Source organism: Lathamus discolor, unplaced genomic scaffold (assembly GCF_037157495.1).
Source record: "Lathamus discolor isolate bLatDis1 unplaced genomic scaffold, bLatDis1.hap1 Scaffold_197, whole genome shotgun sequence".
Lineage (NCBI taxonomy): Eukaryota > Metazoa > Chordata > Aves > Psittaciformes > Psittacidae > Lathamus > Lathamus discolor.
In genome coordinates this window covers 138162-153902 of record NW_027069226.1, presented here as the reverse complement: position 1 = coordinate 153902, position 15741 = coordinate 138162, and the positions used below count along the sequence as shown (strand labels likewise).

The 15741-nt window shown below is 50.7% G+C and overlaps 2 long non-coding RNA genes across 9 annotated transcripts; one reads left to right on the top strand and one right to left on the bottom strand.

Annotated features, from left to right (window-relative positions):
- Nucleotides 1-1443: 1443 nt before the first annotated feature.
- LOC136006439 (uncharacterized) lies at nt 1444-8150 on the bottom strand. Of its 8 annotated transcripts, none has more exons than XR_010609135.1 (16): nt 7966-8150; nt 7785-7872; nt 7539-7577; nt 7401-7454; nt 5886-7271; nt 5705-5792; nt 5459-5497; nt 5321-5374; nt 3943-5191; nt 3806-3858; nt 3625-3712; nt 3379-3417; nt 3241-3294; nt 1863-3111; nt 1726-1778; nt 1444-1632 (listed from the first exon to the last, which is right to left on the bottom strand). It is a non-coding gene; the product is annotated as an uncharacterized LOC136006439 (long non-coding RNA). The 8 variants fall into 8 exon arrangements; XR_010609140.1 differs by having other exon boundaries at nt 1726-3111; nt 3943-4008; nt 4957-5191; XR_010609134.1 differs by having other exon boundaries at nt 1726-3111; nt 5886-5938; nt 6023-7271.
- A 4516-nt stretch (nt 8151-12666) lies between these two features.
- On the top strand, nt 12667-13327 carry LOC136006437 (uncharacterized). Its single transcript, XR_010609132.1, has 2 exons — nt 12667-12844; nt 13194-13327. It is a non-coding gene; the product is annotated as an uncharacterized LOC136006437 (long non-coding RNA).
- The last annotated feature ends 2414 nt before the right edge of the window (nt 13328-15741 follow it).

The window sequence follows — 15741 nt, the reverse complement described above, 5'->3', positions numbered from 1 at the left end:
AAAGACCCTGTGAAGACCATCAGCAAACCAGGTCCAAGAACTGTCACAGTGGTGCGAGGTGGCAGGCTCAACGTTAGCGGATGTCCCCATGTAGGCAACGGTCACCTGGGCAGGATGACCTTCTCCCTCCCTCACGTAGCATGAGGCTTGGGCTTTCATACTCACAAAAAAGCATACTCATTGCGACGCAAGGGGCCATCCTACATCAGATGAAGTAGCCAACAATATCTAGGAAGGTCTGCAAGGGTTACACTTCTTCATGCAGTTCTAAAGCAGAACTCTACAGGGAGGAAACAAAGCTGGACTTGTCATGAAACAGCCAAAGCAGCTATCTCTGCAAAGAGCCAAAGACAACAAACAGTACTTTCCCACCCTTGTGTGTTTCACCACAGACCATTGCCTGTTGTCCCTGACACAACAGCACAGACTTAAGCAGCACAAATAGCACCTTTATATCCTTGCTTTTGATTCTAAAGTACTAGCTTCACTACAGCTGTCCATTCCTCTCCAAGGCCCCTCCAAGTGTGTTCTGAGACTTCCAGACATTCTGACTCAGATACTACATCGGAACACTATATTTCAAAGCCCTTCCTGCCATTCTGACATTGTCCCCCACCCCTGCCCCAAAAAAAAACAGTACCTTCACTTAGCATGCATTGTACCATGGGTCTTCAGGCAGCCTCCCTGCTCAGAACTCCTGCAGCAGACTTCACCAATGCCACACCCGTTACCAAGATCCTCTTCATCATCTGCCAGAAGCAAACAAAGAAAGGGGAACACACTATCCTGGCCGTCATCACCACCACACCAGCCGACCAGAGCGACCTGACCTATCATAACCTTCTGCCTCCTCCAAGTATCCTCAACATCGTGCTCGCTTTGCCTGTCCCAAACGGACTAGGACTAGGACTCTCATGGATTCTGCAACCTAGCAGTGCAATAGAGAAAAATGACCAGAGTGTTTGCAAAAACGGACTAACCCCACTATCCTCCTGCTTACCTCCCTGACTCACCTCAAGCACTCATCTGACTCCCAAGCTATAGGACAGGCCCTGCAATACCAAATGCAAATAGTCAATCCCTTTGCCATGTTCTCCTCATTGCCCAGACATCACACACACACACAAAAACCCCTTAACTCTTTACAACTATCCACGCTTTGTGCCTTCACATCTCCCAAGCTGGCGGCAGCACGTGAAAAAGAAACAAAAGCAGGCATGCTGAGAGAGGGCTCAAAGATGCACCTTTAACTTACCAAGTGCCATCTCCTTCTATTGTCATTTTACTGCTCGCACAGTGGACTTTGCAGATCTTTGGTTCCCTGTATGAGACAATGTATCGCTTACAAAGTACAACACAAGAGAAGCTTCAAATTCCTGGTTGTTCTCAACTCTAAGCACACACACACACACACAAACCCCTTAACTCCTCACAGCCCTCCTCCGTTGGCACCCTCACCTCTCCCGAGTTACCTGTGGCACCTGAAACACAAAGGGAAACAGACAAACGCTGAGAGAGGGTTCCAAGATGCACCCTGCCCTCACCAAGTCCCATCTCCCTCTCCCGTCACTCTGCTGCTCGTCCGCTGGCCTTTGCACGTCTTCCGTTCTCTTCTTTGAGCCCGTGCACCCCCTGCAGAACACAACATTAAGAGCTGGTTTTAATTTCACAAAAACTACAAGGCACTCCATCAGGTGCTGCTTCACTCTGCTAAGCATAGCTCACCTAGTCCAAGTCAGCTCTGGGGCACAGACCTCGCTGCGCTCCTCGCTCCGCACCTCCAAATTCAAAACGCACAGCAAGCCATAAGACAGCCAGGAGAGTAAGCTGGAACTTCCTTCTGACACCACAATTTTACCCACCTGGTACCATCACTCCGCTCAACCCTCCTACATCAGCCTCTCACACGTGGCTATCCATCACGCCGTCTGCAAGAACAACCTGGCATTATTCACCGCAATGCCAAGCAAACCTTAGTCTGCCTTTAAGTCTCAGGCCAGACTCACACCGACGCTCAGGTTGACATGCATACACAGACTGACATTCACACACTCTCAACACAGACCCTCACACCCTCTGGCTCACACACTAACTCCACATAATACTACCACTCCCACTCCCAAGCAGACTCTCTTGCCCTCACTCATTCATTACAAGCTTATTCCCAGAGCTCTTCTGTCCAGTCACACAGATCATCAAGAGTAGACAGCTACACTGTGATTATAAAAACCCACCACCTACGCTCCAGAGCTCGAGAACTCCAGGTCAGAGAAAACCAGAGACAAACAGAACTGCCAACTACTTTATTAACATAGGAAACTATAGAGATCGTCAAGGATACTTCTCATGGCTGCTTATCTTACCAACCCCAAGGACCCTGCCAAGACCACCAGCAAACCAGCTCCGAGAATCATCACGGCCGTGCGAGGCGGCAGGCTCAACCTTAGCGGGCGTCCCCGCGCAGGCAACGTTCACCTGGGTGGGATGAGCTGCTGCCTCCCTCACACGGCATGAGGCTCGGGCTTCCATACTCACAAACGGGCACGCTCATTGCGACGCAGGGGGCCAGCCCACGTCGCAAGAAGTGGCCAACAATATCTGGGAAGGTCTGCAAGGCTCAGGACTTTTCCAGGCAGTTCTAAAGCACAACTTCCTGGGTAGGAAACAAAGCTGGACTCGTCTTGAAACAGCCAAAGCACCACTCTCTGCGAGGAGCCAAAGGCGACAAACAGCACTTGCCCACCCTTGTGTGTTTCACCACGGACCATTACCTATTGTCCCGGACGCGACACCCCAGATTTAAGCCCCACAAATGGCACCTTTTCATCCTGGCATTTAAATCTGAGGCACCACCTGCGCTATAGCTGACCATTTACCTCCCAGCCACCTCCGACTGCGTCCTCAGACATTCTGGCTCAAATACTACATTGGAATGCTACATCTCAAACCCCTTCCTGCCATTCTGACGTTGTATCCCACGCCCTCGCCTCCTACAGGAGGCCCTCTACTTAGCGTGCGTAGTGCCGTGCGTCTCGAGGCGGCCTCACTGCTCAGAACTCCCACAGCAGCCGCCAGCCATGTTGCTGCCGTTACCAAGTTCCTCTTCATCATCTGCCAGAAACAAACAAAGAAAGGGGAACACGTTGTGCTGGCCATCATCTCCAGCATCCCAGCCATCCAGCCCGGCCTCTTCCTTACCAACCGTCTGCCTCCTCCCAAGCTCCTCAACACCGTGCTCACCTGTGCCAAAGCCATTCCAGACTCTGACGCCGGGCCTCTCCTCCCCTGCGTGCCCTAGGAGTGCAACAGAAGCCAGTGACCATGGTTCTTGCCAAAGTGACCCACTCCACAATCCTTCCGCTTACCTCCCTGACTCACCTCAAGCACTCATCCGACTCCCAACCTAGAGGGCAACACCTGCAATACCAAACACAAATACTGAACCCCTTTACCACGTTCTTCTCAACTCTAAGCTCACACACACACACACACACAAACCCCTTAACTCCTCACAGCCCTCCTCCGTTGGCACCCTCACCTCTCCCGAGTTACCTGTGGCACCTGAAACACAAAGGGAAACAGACAAACGCTGAGAGAGGGTTCCAAGATGCACCCTGCCCTCACCAAGTCCCATCTCCCTCTCCCGTCACTCTGCTGCTCGTCCGCTGGCCTTTGCACGTCTTCCGTTCTCTTCTTTGAGCCCGTGCACCCCCTGCAGAACACAACATTAAGAGCTGGTTTTAATTTCACAAAAACTACAAGGCACTCCATCAGGTGCTGCTTCACTCTGCTAAGCATAGCTCACCTAGTCCAAGTCAGCTCTGGGGCACAGACCTCGCTGCGCTCCTCGCTCCGCACCTCCAAATTCAAAACGCACAGCAAGCCATAAGACAGCCAGGAGAGTAAGCTGGAACTTCCTTCTGACACCACAATTTTACCCACCTGGTACCATCACTCCGCTCAACCCTCCTACATCAGCCTCTCACACGTGGCTATCCATCACGCCGTCTGCAAGAACAACCTGGCATTATTCACCGCAATGCCAAGCAAACCTTAGTCTGCCTTTAAGTCTCAGGCCAGACTCACACCGACGCTCAGGTTGACATGCATACACAGACTGACATTCACACACTCTCAACACAGACCCTCACACCCTCTGGCTCACACACTAACTCCACATAATACTACCACTCCCACTCCCAAGCAGACTCTCTTGCCCTCACTCATTCATTACAAGCTTATTCCCAGAGCTCTTCTGTCCAGTCACACAGATCATCAAGAGTAGACAGCTACACTGTGATTATAAAAACCCACCACCTACGCTCCAGAGCTCGAGAACTCCAGGTCAGAGAAAACCAGAGACAAACAGAACTGCCAACTACTTTATTAACATAGGAAACTATAGAGATCGTCAAGGATACTTCTCATGGCTGCTTATCTTACCAACCCCAAGGACCCTGCCAAGACCACCAGCAAACCAGCTCCGAGAATCATCACGGCCGTGCGAGGCGGCAGGCTCAACCTTAGCGGGCGTCCCCGCGCAGGCAACGTTCACCTGGGTGGGATGAGCTGCTGCCTCCCTCACACGGCATGAGGCTCGGGCTTCCATACTCACAAACGGGCACGCTCATTGCGACGCAGGGGGCCAGCCCACGTCGCAAGAAGTGGCCAACAATATCTGGGAAGGTCTGCAAGGCTCAGGACTTTTCCAGGCAGTTCTAAAGCACAACTTCCTGGGTAGGAAACAAAGCTGGACTCGTCTTGAAACAGCCAAAGCACCACTCTCTGCGAGGAGCCAAAGGCGACAAACAGCACTTGCCCACCCTTGTGTGTTTCACCACGGACCATTACCTATTGTCCCGGACGCGACACCCCAGATTTAAGCCCCACAAATGGCACCTTTTCATCCTGGCATTTAAATCTGAGGCACCACCTGCGCTATAGCTGACCATTTACCTCCCAGCCACCTCCGACTGCGTCCTCAGACATTCTGGCTCAAATACTACATTGGAATGCTACATCTCAAACCCCTTCCTGCCATTCTGACGTTGTATCCCACGCCCTCGCCTCCTACAGGAGGCCCTCTACTTAGCGTGCGTAGTGCCGTGCGTCTCGAGGCGGCCTCACTGCTCAGAACTCCAACAGCAGCCGCCAGCCATGTTGCTGCCGTTACCAAGTTCCTCTTCATCATCTGCCAGAAACAAACAAAGAAAGGGGAACACGTTGTGCTGGCCATCATCTCCAGCATCCCAGCCATCCAGCCCGGCCTCTTCCTTACCAACCGTCTGCCTCCTCCCAAGCTCCTCAACACCGTGCTCACCTGTGCCAAAGCCATTCCAGACTCTGACGCCGGGCCTCTCCTCCCCTGCGTGCCCTAGGAGTGCAACAGAAGCCAGTGACCATGGTTCTTGCCAAAGTGACCCACTCCACAATCCTTCCGCTTACCTCCCTGACTCACCTCAAGCACTCATCCGACTCCCAACCTAGAGGGCAACACCTGCAATACCAAACACAAATACTGAACCCCTTTACCACGTTCTTCTCAACTCTAAGCTCACACACACACACACACACAAACCCCTTAACTCCTCACAGCCCTCCTCCGTTGGCACCCTCACCTCTCCCGAGTTACCTGTGGCACCTGAAACACAAAGGGAAACAGACAAACGCTGAGAGAGGGTTCCAAGATGCACCCTGCCCTCACCAAGTCCCATCTCCCTCTCCCGTCACTCTGCTGCTCGTCCGCTGGCCTTTGCACGTCTTCCGTTCTCTTCTTTGAGCCCGTGCACCCCCTGCAGAACACAACATTAAGAGCTGGTTTTAATTTCACAAAAACTACAAGGCACTCCATCAGGTGCTGCTTCACTCTGCTAAGCATAGCTCACCTAGTCCAAGTCAGCTCTGGGGCACAGACCTCGCTGCGCTCCTCGCTCCGCACCTCCAAATTCAAAACGCACAGCAAGCCATAAGACAGCCAGGAGAGTAAGCTGGAACTTCCTTCTGACACCACAATTTTACCCACCTGGTACCATCACTCCGCTCAACCCTCCTACATCAGCCTCTCACACGTGGCTATCCATCACGCCGTCTGCAAGAACAACCTGGCATTATTCACCGCAATGCCAAGCAAACCTTAGTCTGCCTTTAAGTCTCAGGCCAGACTCACACCGACGCTCAGGTTGACATGCATACACAGACTGACATTCACACACTCTCAACACAGACCCTCACACCCTCTGGCTCACACACTAACTCCACATAATACTACCACTCCCACTCCCAAGCAGACTCTCTTGCCCTCACTCATTCATTACAAGCTTATTCCCAGAGCTCTTCTGTCCAGTCACACAGATCATCAAGAGTAGACAGCTACACTGTGATTATAAAAACCCACCACCTACGCTCCAGAGCTCGAGAACTCCAGGTCAGAGAAAACCAGAGACAAACAGAACTGCCAACTACTTTATTAACATAGGAAACTATAGAGATCGTCAAGGATACTTCTCATGGCTGCTTATCTTACCAACCCCAAGGACCCTGCCAAGACCACCAGCAAACCAGCTCCGAGAATCATCACGGCCGTGCGAGGCGGCAGGCTCAACCTTAGCGGGCGTCCCCGCGCAGGCAACGTTCACCTGGGTGGGATGAGCTGCTGCCTCCCTCACACGGCATGAGGCTCGGGCTTCCATACTCACAAACGGGCACGCTCATTGCGACGCAGGGGGCCAGCCCACGTCGCAAGAAGTGGCCAACAATATCTGGGAAGGTCTGCAAGGCTCAGGACTTTTCCAGGCAGTTCTAAAGCACAACTTCCTGGGTAGGAAACAAAGCTGGACTCGTCTTGAAACAGCCAAAGCACCACTCTCTGCGAGGAGCCAAAGGCGACAAACAGCACTTGCCCACCCTTGTGTGTTTCACCACGGACCATTACCTATTGTCCCGGACGCGACACCCCAGATTTAAGCCCCACAAATGGCACCTTTTCATCCTGGCATTTAAATCTGAGGCACCACCTGCGCTATAGCTGACCATTTACCTCCCAGCCACCTCCGACTGTGTCCTCAGACATTCTGACTCAAATACTACATTGGAATGCTACATCTCAAACCCCTTCCTGCCATTCTGACGTTGTATCCCACGCCCTCGCCTCCTACAGGAGGCCCTCTACTTAGCGTGCGTAGTGCCGTGCGTCTCGAGGCGGCCTCACTGCTCAGAACTCCCACAGCAGCCGCCAGCCATGTTGCTGCCGTTACCAAGTTCCTCTTCATCATCTGCCAGAAACAAACAAAGAAAGGGGAACACGTTGTGCTGGCCATCATCTCCAGCATCCCAGCCATCCAGCCCGGCCTCTTCCTTACCAACCGTCTGCCTCCTCCCAAGCTCCTCAACACCGTGCTCACCTGTGCCAAAGCCATTCCAGACTCTGACGCCGGGCCTCTCCTCCCCTGCGTGCCCTAGGAGTGCAACAGAAGCCAGTGACCATGGTTCTTGCCAAAGTGACCCACTCCACAATCCTTCCGCTTACCTCCCTGACTCACCTCAAGCACTCATCCGACTCCCAACCTAGAGGGCAACACCTGCAATACCAAACACAAATACTGAACCCCTTTACCACGTTCTTCTCAACTCTAAGCTCACACACACACACACACACAAACCCCTTAACTCCTCACAGCCCTCCTCCGTTGGCACCCTCACCTCTCCCGAGTTACCTGTGGCACCTGAAACACAAAGGGAAACAGACAAACGCTGAGAGAGGGTTCCAAGATGCACCCTGCCCTCACCAAGTCCCATCACCCTCTCTCGTCACTCTGCTGCTCGTCCGCTGGCCGTTGCACGTCTTCCGTTCTCTTCTTTGAGCCCGTGCACCCCCTGCAGAACACAACATTAAGAGCTGGTTTTAATTTCACAAAAACTACAAGGCACTCCATCAGGTGCTGCTTCACTCTGCTAAGCATAGCCCACCTAGTCCAAGTCAGCTCTGGGGCACAGACCTCGCTGCGCTCCTCGCTCCGCACCTCCAAATTCAAAACGCACAGCAAGCCATAAGACAGCCAGGAGAGTAAGCTGGAACTTCCTTCTGACACCACAATTTTACCCACCTGGTACCATCACTCCGCTCAACCCTCCCAACATAAAAGACGAGACCTGCAATACCAAACACAAATACTGAATCTTTTTGCCATGTTTTTCTAAACATGAGGGCATCACACTCAAAATGAAGCCCTTTACCTTTTTATAGCTGGAACTGGAAGCTGGATGAAAGCCTTAGAAGGCTCCTGCTGATGTGACTGAAAAGAAAGCTGTTCTCTGCTTTATGTTTGTAAGTAATGAACACGAATGCCTGACCAGCTTTTAACCAGCCAACACAAGCACTCAGTATATAAAGGACTAAGTTCCAAGAACAAGCTTAACACTTTCAGTTCTAGCAGTGAGTTGGAAGCACCAAAACAGCTCACAAGCTAATGCACTCATTAAAACAGTCAAGCTGTACTACCCTGCCCACTATAAGATGGTGCTAAAAAAAGTCCCACTTAATTTTTCTCATCCCCATGGTGTATTTCAAATCTCTTTCTGCTATCCTGATGCTGTTTCCCCCGTCTGTTCTGTGGAAAACTAATCTTTCGGCTTAGTTTTTATAGTGTCTTAAGTCTCAAACTAAAATTGTTGCTCAGATCTCCCACGCTAGACACATGGGTGTTTACTGCACCCACCCTATTTTTTTTTATCATTTGCAGTAACAGGAGTAAAAGGAAAAAATAAAAGAACTGCCACACAACATTCTGTAGATTAAGACAAGGAAATTCCCTGAAATATTTATTATATACAGACTGTAATGAACAAGCACTCTGTAATTTAGAGTTTTAAAATGAGAAATATACAAGCTGAAAAGCATTCTTTTATCTTTCCCTGCCAAAAGTCATCAGTTATTTAACAGTCACTACATCCCAAAAGAACATTAATATTATGTTTTGGTATTCTTTAGACCCAAGTGTCCAACTTAGTTTTTGAAAGAGCACAAACCCAAAGGCACTCTTGAAGTAACTCTTAAACATATAAATGGAATGTTTGTTCAGTAACCACTGCTACAACTATTTTATGAGAAATAAAATAAAAGACAAGTAATAAGAACATAAACTGTAAACAAATTTTTCTTTAAGTTCTGTGGCTGAGAGCAATTAAAAAAAACACTTACCTGAACACCACCACTAACAACAGCACCTCAAGTAAAACCACAGCACAAAGAAATTCATTTATACAAGAAGATGCAAAACCAAAGATAGCTTAAAAAATTAGCTCAGAAAAAATCATTTCAAAGAACTCAAAAAACAAAAGCAATACACACATCATTAAAACCACAAAACACCCCAAAGACCTTACCTTGAATAGCAACAAACCCTAAAGAAGACCCTTACTCTGAAGCTGTGCCTTATATACCCCAGGCCCCACCCACAACCCCCCCCCAGTGCCCTGGCTCAGGGTGGGGCAAACCAGCTGCTGGGATAAAAACAGCCTGACAAGGTGCACCTGGTTTTTGTTGTTTTGGGTTTGGTTTCTTGGCTGCTCTCTGATTTTAACTTCTTGGGTTTCTTTTTGGGGCTTAGATTTCTATTCAAAATTCTCAGATTCCATAGCTTCACTTTTATGAAGATAGGCTCAAAGCTATACTTGGTTTCAGACTGGGTGGGGGTTTTCTGTCTCATTCTAGGGCTTAGTCTCAAAGAGGTTTTCTTCCACACAGACTGGCTCAGGCTCATATACTTAAACAGCACAGACACTCTAGTTCAGATTTAGGCTCAATTTGGCATTGACTGGCTCACCCAACCACACGAGTCTCACATCGAGACTAACACAGGCTTCCTGGTTCAGACTCGCTCTCACATTCTAACTAAACAAAGACATTCAGGTGATTTAGCCAAGGTGAGCAAAGCTTAGACCACCCAAGCAGCTATTTATTTTAGGGTCTTGTCATTTTCATAAAGCTGTAATTACTTTTTGTTGGTGGTGTATTCCAGGGGGTGTACACGTTAGAATAAAGGGATGGAAAAGCTCTGAGGGCTAGTGGATGAGTAGTAAAGTGACAGGAGAGAGAGATGGGACTTCCTGAGGGAAAGGTGCAGCTTCTGTATCTCTGTCAGTGTGTGCATGTTCCCTTTTCTTTTCTAGGTGCTGCAGATAACTCGAGGGAGGTGAAGCTGCAGACTCAGGAGGGCTGTGAGAAGATCGGGGGTTGTGTGTGTTGGGTGTGCTTAATTGTTGAGAAGAGCATGGCAAAGGGGTTCAGTATTTGTGCTCGGTGTTGCAGGGCTGCCCTCTACCTTTGGAGTCAGATGAGTGCTTGAAGTGAGTCAGACAGGTAAGGAGAAGAATAGTGGGGTCGGTCACTTTTTGCAAGCAGGGTGATCATTTGTCTCTATTGTACTCCTAGGACCTGGAGAGGAGGAGAGGCTCAATGTCGGACTCCACTGTGGGTTTGGAACAGGCAAGCACAATGTTGATGAGCTTTGAAGGAGGAAGAGGGCTGTTACAGAGCAGGCCAGCACTGGTGGGTGGGGTGGTGGTGATGATGGTGGCCAGCACAGTGTGTTCCTGTTTGCTCGTTTGTTTGCTGCAGGTGATAACGAGAAACTTGGCAGCTGTGGCAAGTTCACAGGACTCTGATGTGAGTGTTCTGAGCATCAAGGCCAGCTTGAAACCCATGGCACTATGGAAGCTAAGTAGAGGGACTGCTGCTTGGGGCTGGAGGGTGGGGGACAAGGTCCGGGTGGCAGGAAGGGGTTTGAAATGTAGCATGGGGCTGAGGGAAAGGCAGGGGGTTACTCTGTAGCGTGAGCTTACATGGGTAGGGCAGCTACAGCTTGACTGTGTTAGGGAGGGAGGGTGTCACCCCCAGCCCTTCCCTCAGTGACCTGGGTCAGGGGTGGGGCAAACCCCCAGCTGGGATAAGAGCACCCTGACGATCCACAGCTGGGTCTTGTTTCGTCTGGTTCTGGTTCATTGCCTGCTCCCCGGCTTTAATTTTCTGGCTTTCATTGGCTTAGACTCATATTCAAGACTGGCAGACAGTGCAGGCTCCTTCTCACACAGACTGGCTCAGACTCATACTCACGTTTAAGCTGCACAGACGTTGTCTGGCGCTGACTTCTCACACTCACTTAGGCTTAGTCTGACACTGACTGGCTCATGCATCCACACAAATCTCACGTTGATTCTAACACAGAATTCCTGGTTCTGACTACCTGGCTAAGACTCCCTGGCTCAAACTCATCCTCACACTCGAGCTGGAAAATAACATTCAGATTACTCAGTCAAGGTGAGCCATGCTTGGAACACCCCGGTAGCAACTTATTTCAGGGTCGGCCAAAGCTTCTGTTTTTCTCTCCATGAGTGCCTGTTTCCATTTCTTTTTTAGGTGCCACACTTAAATCAAGAGAGGTGAAGCTGCCAGCTGAAGAGGGCTGTGAGAAGGTTGTCTGTGTGAGTGGTGAGTAAGAGCTGAGAATAACATGGCAAAAGGTTCAGTAGTAGTGTTGGTTATTGCAGGTCTTGAGTTCTACTTTTGGAGTCAGATGAGTATTTGAGGTGAGTCGGAGAGGTAACAATAATGGTTGTGGGGGTTGGTTACATTTTACAAGCACCATGGTCATTTCTTTCTATTGTACTCCTAGGTCCTAGAGTGCAGGAGAAGCCCAGCATTGTATTCTGCAATAGATTGGGAGTAGGTGAGCATAATGTAAAGGCGAAGTAGAGTTACAGAAAAGGCTGGCATAGATGGCTGGGATGCTGGAGAGGATGGCCAGCACAACGTGTTGCCCTTTTTTTGTTTCTGTCAGAAACAATCTCAGAAGAGCAACTTGGCAAGGGCAGCAACATGGCTGTCATCTGCTGTGGGAGTTCCGAGCAGTGAGGCCGCCTTGAGACGCACGGCACTACGCACGCTAAGTAGAGGGCCTCCTGTAGGAGGTGAGGGCGTGGGGGACAATGTCAGAATGGCAGGAAGGGGCTTGAGATGTAGCATTCCAATGTAGTATTTGAGCCAGAATGTCTGAGGACACAGTAGAGGGTGCCTGGAGGTAAATGGTCAGCTCTAGTGAAGGTAGTGCCTCAGAGTTAAAAGACAGGATGCAAAAGTGCCATTTGTGGGGCTTAAGTGTGGGGTGTTGTGCCGGGGACAATAGGTAATGGTCCGTGGTGAAACACACAAGGGTGCAAAAGTACTGTTTGTTGTCTTTGGCTTCCCCACAGAGAGTGATGCTTTGGCTGTTTGATTACAAGTCCAGCTTTGGTGCCTACTCAGAAAGTTGTGCTTTAGAACTGCCTGGAAAAGTCCTGACCCTTGCAGACCTTCCCAGATATTGTTGGCCACTTCTTGCGACGTGGGCTGGCCCCCTGTGTCGCAATGAGCGTGGCTGCTTGTGAGTATGGAAGCCCGAGCCTCATGCTAGGTGAGGGAGGCAGAAGCTCATCCCACCCAGGTGACCGTTGCCTGCGCGGGGACGCCCGCTAAGGTTGAGCCTGCCGCCTCGCACGGCTGTGATGATTCTCGGAGCTGGTTTGCATATGGTCTTCACAGGGTCCTTGGGGTTCGTAAGTCTGTTCTCATGGGTTCAGCAGTAGCAGTCTTTTTTTCTCTTTCTTCGTAGCTGGTGCAGCAGTGTGTTTTGACTTCCAGCCTGGGAACAGAGCTGATAACACAAATGTTTTAGTCTGACCAAGGACTTTCTGATCCTCATGCTCTGCCAGGGAGGAGGGAAAGCCGGGAGGAAGCAGAGAACAGGACACCTGACCCAAGCTAGCCAAAGAGGTATTCCGTACCACAGCACATCATGCCCAGGATCTAACTGTGAGTTACCTGGAAGGGCTAGAGACTGCAGGGTTGGATGAGGTATGGGTTGGAGCTCGGTTTGGCTGGGGGGCAGGCGAGTTATCAGTCGACTGGTGGTGAGGTGTTGTATTCTCTTCCCTTGTTATTTCCCTTATTATTATCATTATTGGTGGTAGTGACTTGTGTTCTACCTTAGTTAATAACTCTTCTTAACTCAACTTGTGGGATTTGCATTCTTTTCGATTCTCCTCTCTGTCCCCCCAGGAGTAGGGGGAGGGCAAGAAGGGGGGGAGTGAGAGAGCAATTGTGTGATTTATGGCTGACCTTGTATAAACCACGACGGTTGTTTTACTATTAATCTGGTCAGATCTGTCGTTATCTCAACCCTTCGAGCTCCACGTTGGGTGCCAAAAAGAACCCATGACAGTAAGATAAGCAACCATGAGAAGTATCCTTCACTATCTCTATAGTATCCCATGTTAATAAACTAGTTGAGAGTTCTCTGTTTGTCTCTGGTTTTCTTTTAGCTGGAGCTCTTGCACTCTGGAATGTAGGTGGTGGGTTTCTATAATCAGTGTAGCTGTCTACTCCTCATGATCTGTGTGAATGGACAGAAGAGCTCTGGGAATAAGCTTGTAATTAATGAGTCAGGGCCAGAGAGTCTGCTTGTGAGTGGGTGTGATAGTATATCAAGAGTCAGTGTCTGAGCCAGAGTGTCTGAGTGTCTCCAGGCTGCTTTCGTATCTCTGTTATCTTGGCATCCCGTTTCATTGGTTAGGACATTGTCTGTGCATTTTCATGCTCGTGGGTCTTGAATTTTGGGTCGTGCTCATGGGTCTTCATGCTTTTTGCATGTCCATCATGTCAGGTTTTGTGGTTGTTTTTGGAAACACATGGTCATGTCGGACTTTGTTCTCAGGCTCCTGAGGAGCCCTGTTGCGTTGCTCTTGCGGCTGTGCAGGTGATCTGGGTGGATGTAGTGTTCCATCTGGGAGGTAGTCTACCTCTTCAGATTTTTCTCTCTTTTCGGTGTCACAGAGTCTGTAGTGTTCTTTGTGTGTGTGTGTGTGTTTGCCTTGCAGTTGCTCTGCTCATGGTCAGTAGTTGGGCCAGGTGGAGCATCTGTAGTGCAAGTCTGTGTGTACTACGATTAGAGGCAAAGCTTGTGCATTTTCTTGGGATGGAGGTTACAGGTTCTGGGCTCATCAACAGTCTTTAGAGATAAAAGGTTGTGTGGGTATTAACTGAGTTGTTTTTTAGCATCTCGGTGGTAATTTTGCAGTTGTTTTTTCAGATATGTTATGAATCAGTTGTCAACGTGATGAAAGTAGTCTTGCATCAAGGAGCTGTGGCAGAGATGCACAGCAATCGGTAGAGACTCGTACAGACCCCATAGCGATCACATAACGACCACACCATGATGGGCTGGGGGGGGCGGTGTGGCGCCCGGGTGTCTCGCTGCTGCCATCCTGTGTCCAGAGTTCGGTACTGCAGTCCGGGCTCCGCGCATGAGCCGTGGTGCTCCCTTTGTCCCCGCTGCTGTCCCCGGAAGTGGCCCGTGTCACGTGGTGGCCGCCGCGGTTGCGGGTTGATGTGCGGGCATGCCCGCGGGGTGCTCGTGGCCGCAGCCCGGTGTTGGCGCGCCAGCTCCGGTCCCTCCGCGCGCCGTTTCGGTGCCGCATGCGCAGCGCCCGGGAGCAGCATGGCGGCGGGCAGGGTCCGGGTCCGGGTCCCGGCAGCGGCGGCAGCAGCTGAGGTCCGAGCGCGCCGGGGTTATCGGGGAGGCGAGCGGGCCCGGCGGCCCGCCCGTCCGTCCGTGCCTTGGGCGGGCGCAGAGGGGCGGCTCCTGCCCGCTGGCTGCCCGCGCGGGAAGCCTCACAGCGCCAGGGGCTCGGTACTGGGGGGAGTAAAGACCCGGGGCGGGGGTTACCCGGAGGTCCTTAATTCACACTGTGCCTTCACTGGCAGGGGAAGGGGCGGAGGTGGAAATACCCGATTAGGAAGCAGCCACGGAATTCCCTGTTTCTTTCCTCTGATCTAAACGTGCGGGTGGTTTGGAAATGAGACTGTTCACTGGAGCTTGAAGGTGCTGAGAGATCTGGAGCCTGACATTCTCCCTTCATGAAATGAGTCAGGTCTGCGGCAGCAGGGGCAGGGCTCATTGCCCTCCTTTTGTTCTGCAAATAGACCTTGCCGCGTTGTGCCCTAGGGGACCCCAGCTGGCTCATTGCAGCCTTTCCCTTGAGACTGTCAGCGAGGATTTCAGTTGCTGCTGCTGCTCCCCTGGTTTCCCCCGGTTTGGACACCGGCCTTGCTGCAGTAGCCATCAGGTTTCTTCATAAATGCTTGGTATTCTGGATGCAGAGACAGCGTTGTGAGGGAGCTGATCCGGATCTCAATCTGTCTTGCGAGGTGCTTGTAGCAGGAGATGAATCGAGCTACCAGACTGGGTGGCTTTAGGGCTGCTCTGTTTATGCTGAATGATTTAAAGTCTCAACCTGTTGAGAACAGACAAAATCTTTATGTGTTCTGCTGTTGATTTGCCCTGGTCGTCGATCTGAAGGCCTTAGATGTGGCAGCAGTTGGTCTAAGGGTTGCTCATGGAATTTTCTGCTATCTAAAAATTATGCCGTCTGAACATGAAATGGAGTTTGTCTCATTAAAGCTTTACAAATGCCCTTTGAATCCTAGTGCTTTTAATGTGTGAGACAGCTGTGGATGGGCCAGTGTGCAGCCTGTGTCCAGCACCCTACAGGACAGAATATGTCTGACCTGGCTGGTCGCTGCGTGCGGCTGAAAATGAGCGTAGTGTCACAGGAGGTTACTTGAGGATGAATTGAAAATGTTCCAGGACTTGTTTCTGGGGAAGTCTCCTGTTTCTAGACTGTCCTGGTGCTCTGTGGACAGGCTTCTGG